The following is a 6637-nucleotide window of genomic DNA, read 5'->3' as shown; positions in this document are numbered from 1 at the left end:
GGATATTTTATTTGAGGACTTTTTTATATTAATTTTTTTTATTACTTTCTATATAATAGGTAGTGAAATTTTCAATTATGTTATTCAATTTAAATCAAAATTTTAATTTGATATTAATGATTTGGTTATTAAGTATATATCATTTATAAATGTAAAATTTCAGTTTAATAAATAATTATTTTCTATTGATCTTATTGTATATTAATTTTTTTTAATAAAATTTTAATTTTTTACTAATGAATAAATATGTTTATTTATTTATTTATTTATAGGAAAACAAATTAATATTCAATATTTATTTTTAAGATTTTGTAATTCATTTTGATTTCTAAGAAAGCAAACTCTTAAATCCATAGGAGAATAAAAAGAGGGCCTTATGATGCTTTCGTAATAGAGAACACCATTGAAATAGGAAACCTAATATCAAAGATCTGTGTAAGCACGACATGAAGCCCTTCCGTGCCGCAAATGCAGTATCCCTTCCTTCTACTCTTCCTGCTATGAGTCATGAAAGGGCACTCTGGTATCTTATCTTTCTTATCATAGATGGCAGCACCTATCTGTTGCAACTACTATTCTATAGGCACATTTGCTTCTCCATCCTTGTCCACATGTGCTCCCATTGCTCCAAGCTTTCATGTACTGCCCAATGATACTAACAAGAGATTACCCAAATGGAAATGCAAGTTATTGGATTTGAAGGGTAGACGAGGTCCAGACAAATGTACTTCCACTTATGGGGCTCATGGCATCTCTATTAGGTGCTCCAGAGCTTCAACGGAAGAACCCAAGGTACTTACTGTTATTTGTATGTATAATTTATTACTTTTTAGTCTACAACAACGGATGCAATATGGGCAGGATTGAAACACACAACAACTGACTTTTCTTATTTGTTTTTTGAGTTTTTTGAGAGCAAAGCAAAGGATTTTCTTAAGAGAGTGTACCTTTTGTATTGCATTGGCAGCAACAATTGTGACAATGTAGTCCTCTATTGAAGTTGCTTCTGCATTTCAACTTGTACTTGTATTACCTGAACTCTCTGTATTAATATCATTCCCTTCAATCAAAGATCCCAAAGCATTGTTGATGTATGCTCTTCCTATTGACAATAAACCCATCAAAGAGGTCCAGAAGTCCCTTGAAGATATCACAGAGCATCTTGAGGTTCCATGAGAGAGGGAACTTGAGCCTGTGGTGAGGGTAAGTAAATACTTATTACAAAAAGAAATAGAGAACACTTATTTTTATTCTTCTTTTTAAAAAAAATTCATTTTTCCTCTATTTAACATCCACTCAGGTCATATTAAAGCAGTTGTTTAACAATGTAGATCTAGGATCTAGGATCTTTTTATTTAGATTTCCTATTTCAATGGTGTGCTCTATTACGAAAGCATAGTAAGGCCCTCTTTTTAAAATCAAGTAATTAGGCTCTACATGCCCACATGGTAAAACCTAGCAGCTATCCATGGGGAGACACAAAGAGAGTGGAATTTGGTTCTCTTTGTGAACTCAGGGATCTCTGGCTTATTTTGTTTCCTTTCGTTTTTCTATCCTTGAGCTCAGTGTCCTTCCTCTTTACCATATAATCTTTAGGAGTTTTATCTTGCTGGAATTATTTTTTTAGTGCCTTGTTAAGCTTGAGATTACTACAATTTTCCCTTTTTTCTCCTTGATAAGTAGAACATAAGGCAAGATTATCGCATCGTCAACTAGAATAAGCAAGCCATCCTTGCAAGTGTTTTTGAATCAAAGAAAGAGCATGGCCAGGAATTGATGGAAAAGCTCACTGTTGGCCTAGAAGACTTTAAGAAGATTGTGGAAGAAAGGGAGAGATGCAATTACACCAAAACAACCATAATAGCTTGATTTTGTAGGAGGGTAATGTCCAAAACAATTCTTGAGATATTAAGTCTTAAGAAAAGCACAAAAATCGAGTTCTATCATATTAAGTGCATACTTTCTTGTTATGCATTTGCATGTTTTAATTTTCGGGAAAGTTCTACTGAAGAAAAAAAAAATCATAATGTGCATTGAACCTTAGATCATCTCAAGTTTGAACTAGCATTGTGTAAATGCTCTTCTCTAATAGAAGATTGTAGGTAATGTTCAGTGATTTTAATTTCAATATAACCAACATAATGAAATGTTAATAAAGTTTCAGTGATTTTGATTTCAATAGAACTAACACATCAAAATGATAAAAAAATTTCTTGATCATAAATTTCAAATTTGCAATTATCCATAGGATAAGTGTTGTCTCATGAGTTGTGCCCTACACACCATCGAGGATAATGGCAATCACTTGGCACTCCTATGAGCTAGCTTAGTCATCCTTTTTACCATTTTCACTTTATTTCTCGTGCATTGTAGAGAGAATGAAGTATAGAAGTTTGGCAATGATCTTTGCTTTCCATTATCATGCATACAACATGTGGCAATTATTTGGAGCAACTCTTATGTAGTTTGGCTTTCCTACTCTCGGCGTTTATATCTTTATATTGATTTGTTCTCTCCTTTATTGCTTTCTATAGATATGTTCTCTCATTTATTGCTTTCTATAGATTTATTCTCTCTTTTATCACACAAATGGTCGAGGGAACCACACCTCTTCAACCTTTTACTCCTTTTTGTATAATCTTATAGAATTAGTGTGTAATTATCACTTACCTGTCATAGGACCTTTGTTGGGACAACCTTAACCAATTAATTAGTTGTTCTGATGTTAAAATCAATTCAACCCAACTTATATTTCGATATCAAGAAGAGTTACCTTGACCATAGTTTCAAAGTATTCAAGTTAAAAAGGGGTTTTTATAAATTGGTTATTACGTTTTTTCTCCTGTTGAAATATTATAAATAATTTCTTGGATTTTAGATGAGTTTTTAATCAATTAAAAGTAAAACTTCAAGAAGTATTTTTCCCTATTTGTAAGAATGGGTAGGTGGGTTGGCTCAACGTGACTTTGACATGGCATCCAATTTAAATTTCTATTCTCATAGCTTATATAATAATGTATATAAAAATTATATTAATTATTATTTAATGAATAAGTGGGAACGGGTAGGTGGGCTGGCTCAACATGACTTTGACATGGCATCCAATTTAAATTTCTAATTTCATAGCTTATATAATAATGTATATAAAAATTATATAAATTATTATTAATTAATGAATAAGTGGGCTGGTTTAATATGGACTTGCCATGCATTCAATTTAAATTTATAATCTCATAATTTACATAATAATTTATATCAAAATTAAAATTAATTAAATTTATAAAAATCATTATCAATTAAACTATTATTATTTCATAGTTAATATAGTAATTCATAACAAACCTATTATCAATTAAGTTGGCAAAGCCATTACTAATTAAACTTGCTATTACCAAATTACATAATAATTCATATCAAAATTATTATTAATTAAATTTCTAAAACTATTCTCAATTAAACTTATTATTATAATTTCATAATTAGTATAATAATCCATAACATAAATATTATCAACTAAACTTACAAAACCATTACTAATTAAATTAAATTAGCTTAAAAACTCAAAAACCAATTTAAATAAAAATATTATTGTCATAGAACTAATATTATATATTGTTATTTAAAAATATAATAATAAAATCATATCATATATTTTATTTATTTTATAATTTAAATTCTATATATAAAATCATATACTATTTTTCATTATAATTTAATATTTTATTTATAAATTTATAAAACTAAATTATTATTAAAAAAAATATCATTCATATTTTCGAACATATGTAGCACACATGCTACTATTCAAAAACAAATTTGTTTTTGGCATGAAGTTCACAAATATTTGACAAGACTCCGTTCACAAATATTTCATAAAAATTTAAATATCTTTTATTTATTTAATGGAAATGAAAATTTTGACTTTAAAACTTTTAAAGCTATATTAATATATTAAATTAGCAATTAAAATTTATATTAATTTCAATATGTTAAAATATTTATGTTTCATGTATTTATTACGAAGTAAAAAATTATATTTACAAATTTTAAATTAAATTATTATCACTAAAGAATTTGTTTAGTATTAAATTTAAATTGGATATCTAATTTTTTTGGTAAGTTCTATTGTTGAGGCTACATCATGATCATGTCCAAGAATAACGCCTGAATAAAAAGGGGAATTGAACTAGTAACTTAGCATCTAGGAGTCTCTTAACAGTCTGCTTAATCACCATCTATCATAATTGGATATCTAAAAACTAATGTTTCTCCTCATTACCCTGCATGTTATAGCTTGGATATAATATATATATAAGATTTTGACATAGTGATATGATTGGAAAAAAATGATTTAGCCAGGAACGGTGGTTCATGATTCGAGCAACATTTGTTAAACAGGCATCGACACAAGTGTAAGACTCTTGCAAGCCTGAACATGTTTCCTCACCTCCATCCTCCACCCTTTAGGTTGTTATCTTTCCTTTGCTACAACATTTTTTGCAGTAACATCATAGGCATGTTCTATTCCTTGGGTGTATCTTTGCACCTTTATAGGCATGTTCTATTCCTTCGGTGTATCTTTACACCTTTAGGGACAATTGGTATTATATATGAATATTAATAAATACTTAATATAGTCCAAAGACATTATATACTTAATGGATACAATTATTATTTAATATTAATATTTATACATACAAGTGTTTCCACTAACAACTAATATTGATGTTATCACATTAAGGGAAACATATAAACATATAAGACCCAGATCAATTACTATATAATTCACCATGGATGCTAGCATGGATATAAGGCCCAGATCAATACTATATAATTCACCATGGATGCCAGCATGGATATAAGACCCAGATCAATACTATATAATTCACCATGGATGCCAGCATGGATATAAGACCTAGATCAGTTACTATATAGTTTACCATGGATTGTAGCATGGATTTATAAAGACATTGCATTAATTATGTCATTTGTTGTCAACTATGGATGCCAACATGGATATAAGACCCAAATCAATACTATATAATTCACCATGGATGCCAGCATGGATATAAGACCTAGATCAATTACTATATAATTTACCATGGATTCCAGGATGGATTTATAAAGACATTGCATTAATTATGTCATTTGTTGTCAACTAACGATTTGTCAGTGGTTTTAATACTGAGTTATTAATTCCAATTGGTAGGTGATTATTAGTTGAAGGTTTAAACTAAGGTAGATGGGGATCTATTGATTTTTTTTTTTATATTTAGGAATTAAATTGGTTCTCAAGGGAATATGTTCAACATATGCTTTGTCTAAATGCTTATTAAGCGTTGTAGTGTGTTAGAGAGTTTGTTAGGTTGCATTGACTTTTAATAAATTTTAAAAAATTGATGTCCGAACGCCACCAATTTCTTAGGGATTTTCAAAACATATCTAATTTTAGAAAAACAGTATTATATCTTGGTTGTAAAGGATAGAAACTCTTAAACACTTTTTGTTTTTATCAAGACTAGAGATTCTTAAGAGTTAAGTAAAATCAAAGTTAATAATAATATTTTTGTTGCAATAATTTCTGTTGTTATATATTTATCAATGATAAATATAAATGAACTCTTTAGCTATATCAACCACATTAATATTTTGAATGTAGTTATACTAATTATATATAAACATCAAACCTTTCTTTTGCTAAATTAATTTACATCCAATTATATTGTACTCTCGTTGGATATGGTTTTACTAACCACACAGTTGAGGATATTGACAATAATCGCATGAGTTAGATAGTGTCCATGCATGTACATATTATCATAATTTTTTTGAAGTGGTTGTAACTGCCGTTAATTTATGTGTTATTTCAAATACGTTGTAAGGGATACAATCAGTTGTTAAACAACTGTCTTGCATGATGCCACTGCAACCACAGTTCATATTAATTGGTTATAACTTATATTATGTCGTGGATTCGCCATTGCACCTCGAGGTGAGAGTCCGCCACAATTAATAGAGAAAGAAGAATAATGAGGGGTTAGTGAAAGTGAAGTCCGAGTTGCTTCTTATGCAGCTTAGATTTCCAGCTCTTAATTTGGACAGGAAGCAAATGCATGGCGTGCAATTGAGGCTGTTGAGCGGTTATTTGCAGTTTTGGAATCCTTGAGGATGGTGCTACATGAAATAATTGGGCATACAGGCAAGAATGTGAGCATATTGCCAGAGGAAATTCAAGATGCTTTATGGATTGCATATACATGTTGTAGCAATTACTGGGAAGAATTTGGTTTCAATAGCAATTACTCAGGTGCAAAATTGCTAAGTTACGGGCATAATAAAAATAAAAGTAAAAAATACAGGGTTTATCTATATTACGATTGTTTAAAAAAAAAATTGTTTTGAATTTTAAATTTCATGTTTTACACAATACTTCATAATATGATAATCACCAATTGAACTATAAAGATTTGTTTATCTAAATTATGGTTATTATAATAGATGGAAAGAATAAAAATACTTTTATCTGATTCAGAATAGATCAATCAAGAATTCTAACTAAAGCTTTCTATTATTGAATCTTGCCACGGTAAGATTTTCTTGTATTTTGATTCAAGTTTTTTTAGGCAACTTCTGCAAC

At 29.2% G+C, this 6637-nt stretch overlaps 1 pseudogene; it reads left to right on the top strand.

Moving 5' to 3' along the window:
- Positions 1–546: 546 nt before the first annotated feature.
- Positions 547–6637, top strand: part of LOC149224822 (uncharacterized) — a 123740-nt pseudogene continuing 117649 nt past the window's right edge.

The sequence above is a fragment of the Pinus tabuliformis genome, chromosome Q (genome assembly GCF_031772625.1).
Source record: "Pinus tabuliformis cultivar Carrire ecotype Pingquan chromosome Q, CPIR1, whole genome shotgun sequence".
Lineage (NCBI taxonomy): Eukaryota > Viridiplantae > Streptophyta > Pinopsida > Pinales > Pinaceae > Pinus > Pinus tabuliformis.
This window is presented reverse-complemented; position numbering and strand designations above follow the sequence as displayed.